The sequence below is a fragment of the Crocodylus porosus genome, unplaced genomic scaffold, assembly GCF_001723895.1.
Source record: "Crocodylus porosus isolate Cpor-Errol unplaced genomic scaffold, CroPor_comp1, whole genome shotgun sequence".
In the NCBI taxonomy this organism is placed as follows: Eukaryota; Metazoa; Chordata; order Crocodylia; family Crocodylidae; genus Crocodylus; species Crocodylus porosus.
The window spans coordinates 9344054-9357628 of NW_017728913.1; the positions used below are offsets into that span (position 1 = coordinate 9344054).

Genomic DNA, 13575 nt, shown 5'->3' on the forward strand with positions numbered 1-13575 from the left:
GTTAATTATGATAAGTCACTGACAGCTCAACGGTAATTCTCAAGTTATCATTCCATGATTATAGAGGCTGTAGAGTCCTTTTTAGTGCAAATTAATTATACAATTTTATGTCTTAATATAAAATTCTAATCAAATGAAACATCAATTAACCCATCTTTTTGCCTACCGCTTGCTAAAAATTGACAGAGTATTTTTTCACAATAAGTTAAAACAAACAAAATCATGCATATTAATAGTATTTAAGAAAAACAACTTTCTAACAATTTCCCTTTAAAATAACTGTATTTAATGCAAAGTCTAAAATAAGATCACATAATTAAGATTCAGATAATAAAATCTAAAAACTATGAATCAAAATAATGTCATCAACAGAAATAAGCAAATCAACAAGATCTCAAATATTCTAATCTGCCATTAGATTTCCATGTTGGTTTTATATTCAGAGATTTATATTTACAGAAAAGCATTTGTTAAAAGTATTTGACTGTTACAGAAATGAGACTAGCTCTTTAACATAAAATGTAACTGTTTAATAAGTGATGTCATACAGATTGTTTCAAAGTATTCCTACAATTTTAGTCTGAAGAATGATTCCTTTGTGAACATACCATTTTTATTTCTTACTTTGGTTACCAGTCATATAAGAACTTGGCTTTCTTCTCTTTAGAAATATAAATTTCTAAGTCCAACATTTTACTCTCCTCATGTTGTATGCTGTCTGTTCAGACTTTTTTATAACCTGACAGAACATACAACCTTAGATCTAGAAGCCAGTTTTGCCCTGGCACATGTCTTAAACTATAGAATTTCAAAAAAAAAAAAAAAAAGGGGGGGGGGGGAGGGGACTGTCTTTTGAGCAAACTCTCATTTTCCCTGAAACAAAATCCAAAAACATAAGTCAAGAGGATGCTAGCATTATTTTCAACCTCTACATCTAAGGTAAATTGACCCATTTAACTTGTGTGGATCTACAGTTCTAATAAGCTTATTTTCATAGAATACGGGGGGGGGGGGGTAGGATATATTTCATTTTACCCCTCAGTTACCACAAGCAAATAATTGACTGGAGTCGGTACTCTAGGTAGATGACATGAGAAAATAGCAGCATACTTTTTTGGTTCATCTCCTTTCAGACTGGGTAATGAAAAACATGACTTTGAATGTATTTGATGTGTTCGTATACACTGCATCTCCAGAACACATTCACTGTCTTTAACAGGCACAATACAAAAAGGGAAATATAGCACAGCCCAGCTTTACTGGAATGTTACCTTTCAGACTTTGTATACACGAGTCTTAAATCCCTTGCCTCTCAATTCCCACCAAATGTGCAATGTAAAGTTTTCTTAAAACTCTTCCCCTTCAGCCATGGCTTCTTCAGCTGAAAGTCCAGGAGATTTTCTTACCTTCTCAAAAGAAAGTGAATTCCTCTCAAACCTCTTGTAGGTATCTGCCTTGCAAATATTCCGTAAGAGTGAACATCAACACCTTTTCATATGGTCTGTACACTTCTCATTAAACTATTACTTTAATATCAACTTCCATCGCAGCCATTTTTGATACCAGACCTTAGAGTATAACTAGAAAACTTTAACACCAGATTTTTAAAAATTGGATAGCCATTCTTTGCAGTACCTTATAAATCTGCACTACCACATTCCAGTTATGCACACAATATAAAACATATCAACCCCGAAGCAATATTTCTGAGAAAATTATAGAGCAACTATTCCCACCAAAATTATAGTAATACTAAAATAGGTGTTAGCATGAATATTTTGGCAGTACATTAAACCTACAATTCTTTTACACTTAAATAAAAAATAATCTGAAAGTTTTCTTATCATGGTTTAGCTCATTTCAAATATATCAGTGTCTGATTTTTTATTATTCTTTGCTTATTAGAATATTATGTACAAGGCATCTTCATTTTGCTACAAAGAAGAAATTGTTTTAATCTCTAGAAAGCTTTTAAAATACACTGACCCATATAAAGTGAGCAATTAGAGCAAACACAGTAGCTATTAAGTTGCTCTTATAAATATGAAATTATTTTAAAACTAATTATTTTATGTATTACATTGGATACAGGTCTTGAGACTATTCATACTGCTGTGACCCTGAATGTTATAAATATATAAGGTAAAAAAATGAGCAGGCCATAAAAAGTTTGCGTTTTTTTAAGCAAAAATAATTACTGTACAAATTTAGAGCTCTAAGTAAGTGAAGTATATTTCTGTATACATGTATGTACTATAGTGAATTTATATCCTTCAATTCCAATATTGTGGAAATGAATTCCAGAAACACTTTAAACTTGGTTTCTTAGGTAAGTTAAAACCATGGTACTGACCAAACAATTTTTTTACAGCATTAAAATCTGGTAATGAAGATACTCAAAGAATCAGTTCTAGACTATAATAATTACTACTTCTATCACTCTACTCTCATATTATATGATACAGCTTTTGAGTTGAATGGTATAATCATTTTTCTCAGCCAGCAAACAAGGTAAATAGATGTGATATATTAGTACATTGTCCCACTACTATGCATATGGTGCACATTAAGGTTGTATTCATTTACCATATGAATATAATTCCTTTTACCACATTGACTATTAGTTACAAGTTGTAAATATAGTATTGTTTTGCCTGGGACCTGAAGGCCTGCATTACATCATGGAGCACTAAATATCCTGATCCTTCTGGAGAATTTCATGTATATGGTTTTAGTGACACTTGAAGTTGGACATTGCCAACAAAACCAGCACCAAAAACTCTTTCTACATTTTCCACTTCTGAAACAGATGATGCCTTTGTTTGTGTTTGCATAGTTCTTTTAAACATTGTTGGTACTATCAAAAATATAACAGTAGCAATACTATGTTTCAGAAGGAATACTCGTCTTTCCTAGTCAGTTGGAACAATATTACAGATACCATGCTTAACATTAGAGGACATGTTTAAACGGAATTTCTAGTCTACTGTATTTATAAAGGAATAAGATGACTACTAGAATGCTTTCTGAAGCATCAAATGGATTGTAAGTTCTTTGGAAAGGAAACTTTGTCTTCATAGCTGGAAGGCAAAAAGTAAACACTTTCTTGGTACTATATAATTATAACATTATTTGTACACTATCCCAAGTTTGAACAGAACAGGACAAGATTTATCCACCCATTACAGCTTGCCTTTTCAACTGTAAGATATTTTAGGATAGGGGACTATTATTTATTCTGTATTTGCACAATGGGTCCAGCTTGCTTGAAACCATCACTTGAAAAGAGTAAGATCAACGCCCCGCCCCCCGCCCCATTATTTTTAAGGGTGTTGAGTGTAAGGCCCTGTTATAGATATCAACATTATACCAACAGAATGACATATTTTTGCACAGTTTGGCTTCTGTGACACACTGCAGATATCTGTGGATATCTGTCTGTGAAGCTCCAACTATGATATCAGAGCATATATCTCTGATGGCTGCTTCTAGGTAACCTACTAATGCAATATCAGATTGAAAATGTTAAACATTAAAAAATATTTAAAGTGGTTACCATCCTTTAATGACTTCTGGAAAAGGTAACAATTTATATCTTTACATTACAACATCAGAAGTTTCATAAGCATTTTTGCATACTTTGTAAAAAATTATGTTTCTTTTCTAAGAAACATAATTTGCATTCAATATCTTACAAGAGCAGAAGCATGTAACACTGAACTTACTAAAGTTCTAGTAGAAACAGAAAAAATATTCATCTTTTTATAATGATATTTATTTCTGTTTCAACCTCTACATCAACATTAAATTGCATTTACACTTTCACATTATGTATTTTAAAAAGGGGACAGATTATACTACAAAAAAATCCATAACAATGTCAGACTAAATACGTTAAAGAACACATATAAGTTTTTTAAAATATGCTATTCATATTTTGTTGATAATCTGTCCCCGGCATCATCTTTCAAATCATGGCCAGCAGATGGTGCTAAAGGATTCTCGTACAGATACAGTAAAATACTCTACTCAGCCATTTTTAAGAGACAAAGAGTATTTATTAACATCTGCATTGAAGCACTCCCAAAATAATACTGGTTTATTTACATCTTTTTTTAAGAAAACAGAACAATATGTAGGGTGGGCATGGGCGAAAAATAAAGGAGTGATTGCAGGGATGCAAAGTACATATACGCTATTCACATACAGACTGTTTTTAATTTTCAGCATGATACACTACGTATTTCATAGGAACTCTACGCTTTCTTAGTGAAAGGACTACACTGTACGTCATCAATGTAGTTAACTGCAGTCATCCTAACATAATTTTAAATATTCAGAAAATCTGAAAATTAGAATCTTCAGTTCTCTTGGAATATCTCATTAGGCAGATATAACAAAATAATAACTGGATTTACAACTATTACTTATGTGATTGATGATTTATTAGTGCCTAGATATCATGATGACTGGCACTATCAAAAGCATGATCAACACTATTCTTGAAAGACTACAAGACTACGCTATGCAAAACTGTTTTTAGGGAAGAAAAAACAAAACTGTTTTGCACGTTACTTTTTTAAAAAAAAATCTCTACTAGTAAAATTATAACAGCAAGTCCCAAATATTTATGCTAGAAAATAAACATAAAATAGAAACAGCATCTTTTTTCTATGAAGCAGGTGTCAGAGTTCTTAAACTACTTAGTAAGTGATAATTTTTACACATTATGAATAGCTCCAAGGATTGCAAAGTGTAGGCAGCCCAGGTTTAAAGGAAGGAAATAGGGGTTATACTCCAGAAATATGACCTGCCCCTAATCAATGGAACTACCTATGATCTGTAAAGTTAAGTGTGTGTGTAAATCTCTGTACAATTGATGCCTACAAAATGAAGATGTCTGGCTACAAAGAAATCACTACTAAAACACTATCTTTTAAACACACAACAGCGGGATACTAATCTGGTGACAGTTCTAGAGTTTAATTATTGGGGGGGAACAAAACAAAAAATGTAATACATACAATAAAAAACTTTTTGTAAATGTTTAAAAGAATTTTAATATTCAGATTTGTGTGCAATAAAAATAGATTAAATAAGAACATTTTGTACCTTTCTCTGTCCAGTAATTTAATTAAAAACAAATATATTAGAGCAGGGGTGGGCAAAATGCAGCTCGTGGGCCAGGTGCGGCCCACCAGGCCATTCTATCCAGCCCGTGGGGCCTCTAAAAAATTTAGAAAATGAATATTTATCTGCCCCTGGCTGTCTGTCATGTGGCCCTCAACGGCTTGCCAAAACTCAATAAGTGGCCCTCCACCCGAAATAATTGCCTGCCCCTGTATCAGAGCCTCTGAAAGCTTGAATATTTAGAAAAATTTATTCTGAATAGAGTGCCTAATTATGTCTGTAGATTAGCAGTAGTAATGCCATTTAAATAACCTCACTGAAAACAGTTTATTCAGTTCACACCTTAGCATATTGAGATCAATAGTTAACCTGAAATACAATGCAGAAAAACTTACTTTCTGAAGGAACCTATATTACGATGCAAAACTAAATAATGAATGCAGTACTGTGCAAATGATCTTCACATTACATTTGTTATGCACACAGAAAGTAACTTTTTGTATTTTTATGTTATAACTTCAGCATTGATATAATTTGAGATACTCGCGTGTGGATGATGAAAGCTAATAATTCATCAGATATCACATGCTAGTTTTAGTAGGAGGAATACAGCTGCCAGCTCCATATATTTCATTATTACTAGATGATTTTGTAAGAAAAACGTTATTTTATTTTACTAAAGCAAATTAAATTTCCAAAGTAGCTTCCAAAGCTTTCATGTCCTTCAAAATGGAAAAGCTTCAAAGTAATGATAAATAAATCTGTAGAAAATCTAGAGCAAAAGTTTTCTCCATCTACCAGCATACTGCACCAGGTGATCAAAAAGCCCTGTACAGTGAGGAAAACTCTACAAGCATACATTATTTTATGAGCACGGCATAAGATAATAAAATGCATGCATGTACTATACCTAGCTCAAACATACTGCATCACAGGCAGGATGATTACAGTGCAAAAAATTGCAGCACAGCAAATATGAAATTAATTCGTTTGGGCTAGGGGCAGACATTACACATACACTGGTTTAAGCAATCAGAAACTAGTTTAAACCTGTAACAGAAGTTCAGTGCATATAAACCAGTTTGAAAATGGCTGAAACAGGTTTGAGATAAAACTGACTGAATGTAGCATCAGACTTACCTGATTTTGCTCAAACTAGTTTATGCAATATCTGTCCCAGACCCCTTGCAGGTTTAAGTTAAAGGAGATTCTCCCAGCATCCCGGTATGCTCTCTGGGCTGAGCAGGGCTCGCCCCTCCCCACTGCTCCTTGGCTGGAGCTCGGCAAAGAATGCAGGCATCTAACTGGCTTTCCCCCTACTCCCCTCTCCCTTGCCTCCCCATTTCCTCTGCCTTACACAGACACCTCTCAGCATTAGCTAGGAGACCACATGCTGGCTACAGTCTGTGCTATGGCAAACAGGACAAAGGCAGAATCAACAGGGAGCTGGTAATGTCCTTCTGTTGTTTTCTTAATGGGGTAATAAACACTGGGTTAGGGGTGATAGGCACTGTTGTTATCCATTCCCTGCTGGGTTTGGGGGGGGGGAGGGAGGAGGAGACACACACCCCTCCTTAATCAGAGCATTCTGCCAGAGCCTGGTAATGCCCTCCTAAGCTCAGAACTGTAGAAGGGAAGGGGGGGCTGCTCTAGCACCCCCTCGTTTCTAGCCTGAGCCACTGCAGGCATGTACCTGCATTTTTTCAGTCCAGAGGGGATGTCTACAAACTGGTTGAGTCTAGCCAGGTTAGACTCACCTGCAAAGATTGAATCAATTCAGGCTTTGGCTTTTTCAACATCTGTCCCTAGCCTTGAAGAATGAGGGGAAGGAATTTAAAGGCAATGATTGTAAAGATAACATGCAATTGGGCAATATATGACATCTCCCAACTCTAATGGCTGCCACTCCTGCTTAGAGAATTGGACCTTTTGCTACTGCAACACACTGTTAGCATGTATGTAAATCCTGCCATACCTTCTCTTGATATACCCTGATTGCCACTCCTTGAGCTAACTAGTGTTTGCACAGAAACCCCTTGTGCCTTGGAGTTCACAGGCCTCTTTGCATCAACACTCTGCACAGTATCAGTCTGTACAACCCTGATTTATGAGGCTTATGACTTAAATCCTTACATAGCTTGCACAGATACTATTTAATTTGAAGGAAACACTTTAAATGAACAAAAGTTAGTCTCACATAAAGAGGCTGTCATTTCCTCTCCTTACCACCATTAAGTGATTCCTGTTGTTGTCACTATATGCTAAATTACTTACAAGGATGTCACAATATGGAAAGTCTTGAGATGGTTACTTCAGATTAGTTGCTCAATTCTTAGTTATTTTTACAGGTGGTCAGAAATTTTCTAACAAAATATTTGTGTCAGAAAATCCCAAATTTCCATTTTTGCAAACTTCTGCCATTTCAACACATTTTATTTAGGGGAAAAAAGACAAATCTTTTACATAAGGTGAAAAAAATTCCTTTTTTGAACTTTTTGGAATTGAAAGTTTTCATGTCAAAATGATTATTTTTTATTTTAATTCTTTTAAAAAGGTCAAAATTGAAACAAAATAATGTGATTGATTTGAAACAATTGCTTTAAAAACTGTTTCATAGGAAATATCAGAAATCTGGGCTTTTCTCTCACTCTGGAATAGGGAAAATTAAAGACAGTGTTTGAATGAAGGTATGGAGGGACGAGCCCAAGGCAACCCCCACTGATGTGCTTCAGGGTTTGGAGCACCACTGTAATGGGATTGAGAAGACTTGGAATTGGAGCAGAATTCCCTTCAGCATTAGGAAAATCTGACTATGGGATTCATTGATCAAAGACCAGTCCTGTTGGCTACATGGGGAATGATGGAAAGCATCAGAGGTATACACTTAGAATGTTCTATTTTAACAATGAAAGTGAGTTGAGCTCTAGGCAAAACCTGGTCTTCATGTGTGTCCCAGATTTCTGAACATTCCTGTATACAGCAACTTTATTATGACATGAAATGTTAAAGAAAAATAAATAAATTTGCCCTATTAATAACATTTTAGTTAAAAGCAAATGGAACTACAGAAACAAACCTTAAAGGACTATGTATATAAAAGTAAGTTTAAATAATATTTATTTTGGTAACATGTTTTCTCAATAACAAAAGATGAAGAATTTTCCCATACAGTAGTTCAGCAACAGCCTGGTTGGCTAGTCATTGATGGAAACTTTTTCTGTATAAATACGTTGATAAAAATTATCGAATGAAACATTTATTTATTTATTAATTGTACCACAACCAAGATGGCTTGTCAGCTTGGGTTAAGTATTATTTTAAAATATTAATAGAGACAGTCAAAGACCAAGAGTTTACAATACTTCCTGAAATAATAAAACAAAATCAAGTGACTTAAGTAAACCATCACTGATGAAGTAGCTGCTGTCTGGAGAAAATGGGCAGGGAAAGAGTGGTCATACTGGTCTGTTGACTAGTGTTTGGAGAAGGTACGGGACTGTTGGGAGGAAGGGGACAGGTGTTGTTTTAAATGATTTCTGATTAAACTTCCCTAGTACTGCAGTTTCTCAAGAGTGACCATTAGTATCCTTATATGCAGAGGTGTTCCTAATACAATAATCATAAACAAATAAATTACTATGAAAACCAGAAAAGAAATACCAACACCTCAGGGGAAACGTGAAATAATTGATGCACTGTTAAAATCAGGCAAAAAATCTGTTTTAAGGTAATAAATTTGAGGCTGTTAATACATAAGTCCAAATGTATACATTGATTAAATACCTGTAGTCCCAACCTACATGTGCATATGTGAGTGGAACTCGCTGACTTAAGTGTGCTCCATAGGACTGGAGCATAGAAGTCTGCTTCTGCTGAATCACTTGCCAGATCAAGGCTATAAATCTCTAACATGAAAACCAGACAATTATACTGCTATTATTCTTTTCCTAGAGTATCCTGGCTGGAGCTGACAAAATCAGAACTGGGCAGAACATTACTTTTGGTATTCCTTTCCAGAATGTTTTGACTAGACACTACACAGAGCTGAAGAAAATGTAGACCACTGCTCTTTGGGGCAAGTGTTCAGACATCTCACAATAGGATGCTTAATCCCTGACTGGAGGTTCCAGGCACTACCAGAATACAAAAACCCCACAAAAAATGAATAAATGCAAACAAAAATGTCCTGTGGCCATAATGCACACACGATAACCAAACATTTTGGTAGGGTTAGAGTATAGCTACGATGGTCCAAGAAATATGCAAGCAGCAAGGGTGGGTTTTTTTTCTTTTTCTTTGGTGATAACTTTTATTGGAGCAACTGTGTAGTTGGGGGAACTTTCAGGCTTAAAAGCCAGGTAAAGACTCCCAAAAAGCTTGAGGCAGAATCAATCTAATTTACGCAGTTTAGTGTAAGCAGCGTAGTTTGGATCGGTAGCGAACGAACAGAGCACACATTCGCCCTTTGCTGGGGCGGGGTGGGAAGGGACGCAAATCCCAGATTGGGTTCTACCATTTTTAAACAAGTCTGTGTGGGCCAAATTGCTGTTCTGTTATGGGCTCAGACTGGCTTTGTGTGTTCAATTTCTGTTCTGTTACAGATACAGACCAGTTTCCAATCATGTTTACCAGTAAAAGTGTAATGCCTGTACCTAGCCAAAGCACCCTTCCTCAGCCCAGACCTGATCTAATTACAGCTAATGAAGTACTCTTGTTTTAGGTTCTTAACTACCATAAGATTAGAGTAGACAAGGATTTCTGACATTTCTTTCCTTCATATATGCAAGAATAAATATTTGCAAAGAATTCACTTTCAGTTACTGTTTTAATATCTCAGTATAGTTTAACAGCACATTTAAGACTTATCTATGGTCTTAGTCCTATCCTAACAGAGGCAAGGGGTATTGTTTTAACTGCAAAACATTTTTTGCTTGGAATTTTTTTAAGGGACCAAATGAAATCTGACATCAGTTTCAGCTCCAGCTATGTCAGTGGACAAGACATCATAAGGATAAACAATCTACATTCTTTTTATACATATTTTATATTTACTATTGGCAACCGTACAGCTGACTTTTAATACTACTTTCACAGGGTAAAATTTTCCTCTTAATTATACCTGTATAAAATATAATAAGTGTTTTCACACATAATCCAGAGAAGACTATCATAAAAATATAGCTAATAATGTATGTAGATATCATAATATATGGATGTCAACATAGATTATAGCTTCTTTGGGGCACTTTATTTAAGTTTGACACCTTATAACCTCTGCAAGAAGAAACATAGATATAAAAAGTCTTCATGGTGTACAGGTTTTGTTACAAATTTGACATATACAGAGATCACTGAATAAGGCTTGAAACGTAGGAATTAACAAATTTCATTTTGTACCTGTTACACCTATCATTTCATAAAAATAAATTTTACATATAAAGTTTATTAGTTCCCTTAAAACATCTTCAAACTATGTCAAATTTGCCCCACAAAATGAAAAGGTAAGTTTACTATAATATAGTAAGTGGATCAGTTGGGCCTCAGCAAAATTTGTCATAATTCCAAATGTAATTTTAAATAAGTTTATTTTTAAATATATTAACTTTAAATAAAACTTAGTTTAAATAAAAAGCCGATTCAAACAAAAAGAATTGAATGCTTTATCTAAAACACTGGAAAACCCCTTTGCATGAGATGAGGTAGCTACTTAACTTATGAAATCTAGTCACCAAAAGATACAAAATCTCAGCCTGCCAAGTGGTTTGTACTGTTCTCAGAGAAGCGTACAATACAGAAGTACAGTATGAAAGTAAACAGGCCTGGGTAGGTTTGGGAATGTGACAAGTGCATTCCCCAAACTAGGTCTACAGAACTGTTAAAAAATAGGCTGTACTTGTGGACCTTGTAATCATGGTTGGCAGCACCAGCAAATCTTCAGTGTTTCATAGTAGTAAATTACTAAGCATACATGTATTGAGATTCTGGCACTCTGGGGGTGCGGTGGCAGGGTGGGGGTAGGAATCACTTATTTCTCCATGCAGAGGCAGCCACAGGTGGAAACTGTTACCACCTCAGCCCCAGCTCCCCAAACAGCAGCTGCAGTAGTGGTAACAGTCATGCTGGCTCCATGGGGGCTGCCATTCTCATGCCCCCTCTGAACTGGCACCCGGAGCTGATGCATTGCTTACCCCCCATTCCCTTCCCTCACCCTCCCAAACCAAGTTATGCTATTGCTACTAAGGCTTTTTTTTATGCTTCCTACATGAGCCTAAGTTCCTAAAACAGGATTTTCTCAGGGTTTCCTATGTGTATAGGCTCCTCAGGAATATTACAAGGTTTGCACTTATCCTGAGCCAACCGACAGCAATACATGCTTATTGTGCCTGCAGACACTCTGTTCTTCTTGAACCCTAGATATTCACTTCTTGTACTTACAAAATTATGTTAACCATATCTAGGAAGATTTTCCATTGCTTTGATTCAGGTCATTTAAATTACACTATGCCTGCAGATTTAGTAATCTGCTTGAGTAATGGCTTCACAGTTTGTGGACTTTATGACCAGTGGCAAAAACGAACACACATCATTTAATCTCAGAAGATCAAGTATCGATAATAATTTCAAATTTATTCAGTCAGCCTTTTCATAAATAGTTCCAGGAGTTTCTTCCTTTTTTTTTTAAGTTGAACCATTACTAGTTTTTCAAAGTCAAATATAACTGAAAAAACATGTGCAATTCTTATTGAAGACATTATTCCATGACACTACAGACTGGAAGCTATCAGGTACTGTATCAAAAAACTACAGCTTATACCAGATTAAAAATATCTTTTTTATTGGGTAGGTTTTTAACCAGGGTTGTCTTAAACCCTTTTATCTTTGGAGGACACCAAGTTTTTTTACTCCTCCCCCTTCATCACATTCACTGGGAACACAAGGGATCTTGGCATGGATGTTAAGAGGACAGAAGAGAAATCAAGAGCATATGCTGCCAACTTTCCCCTTCCTCCACTCCTTCACCTCCTTACTAGCTGGCTTTCATATACCCCTTCCAACTATTTACACTCTCCTTCGGTTTTAAAAGCTTCTTTCCTCTACTAGTAGCTTCTCCATTTTCATCTCCCCTTAATTGTACTAAGGGCACATCGGTTTTTTAGGATGCTTTGGGTATGTCTTACTGATTATTCTGGTATCAGAAGAAAAATGTTTCCTGTGGGGATAAACTGGCATAAGGTCCAGTCGGTACTTTTTTTTCCTTTCTGCTTTGCTTTTCTCATACCATTCAGAAGGCACAGCCTGAGCGAAAGCAACATAGTTTCAAAATTTAGTGTCAGGAAGGTAGAACTATTAGCTCACTGTAACTTGAGCCAATGGCCCAAGGAGTGTGCCAGGAGGCAAAAAATAAAGAGGCCAAGATCCCGGAGGAATAGTTACTGGAGTCTGCTGATAGACATTGTGTTTATAGGAAAGGTGGGGAACCTGAGGTTCATGAACTGAGATGAATGCCAGGAGCAGGCTGAGGCAGGTCTTCTCTGAGCTACTGGTTTGGTTATAAGCTGCAAGGCCAATAACTTGCACTGAAACCAATTAAAGCATCTGGTATGTGAAAACAGGGAGAAGGCACAAAACACAACTCCCTAGTATTAAGTTAATATATTTATGGCTTGTCACTTTCATCCATCCACTGTATACCTGACTCCTTGTTCTCACTAAGTAGTAGTTGGGCACATCTTTATTGATGACCATAGCAATATGACAGTGTGAACAGAGGATTCAGTATCTGAACATATACTTTTTTAAATAAAAAGATTGATAAAGATTTTTTTTACTGAATGATTCATGTTAAAGTGACTGATTATAAAATGCACAAATACAATCTGAAGTAGCAAGCCCAACTGGCTTCTAGGTTTCCGAAACATTTTTCTCCTTACTTGTAACAATAAGAATGCAAAACTTCAAGCAGAAAGGGGTTTTTCCCTCAAAAAAAGTTACAAGGTGTGGGAGGCAAACATTTAGACTTTAAACGTTATGATTCGTACAACTGTATCTCTACATTGTGTGGTCAAAATAAGCTCTCCTTATACTTAATTACTGAAGGTGGGAGATTTTACCTAGGATGCACCTATGTTCCTGCTGGGACCAAAGCTGGAGGCGGTTCCTGGCAAGAGGGTCTTGCCCCTCTGCTCAGCAGACTGATCACTATATTTGGGTCAGGAAGCACTTGGTATGATTGGTATGGACTATGGGGGTTTCTGCCTTCCTCTGTAGTCTACCTGGGATCTCTTGAGCATATATTTAATAGATTTCATAGATTTCATAGACATTAGGGCTGGAAGGGACCTCGGGAGATCATCAAGTCCAGCCCCCTGCCCAAAGGGCAGGAAGTCAGCTGGGGTCATAGGATCCCAGCAAGATAAGCATCCAATTTACTCTTGAAGGTATTCA

General features: G+C 36.0%; 1 protein-coding gene across 9 annotated transcripts in view; it reads right to left on the minus strand.

Moving 5' to 3' along the window:
* LRBA (LPS responsive beige-like anchor protein) overlaps positions 1-13575 on the minus strand; it is a 580756-nt gene that overhangs the window by 21176 nt on the left and 546005 nt on the right. The window lies entirely within an intron of this gene.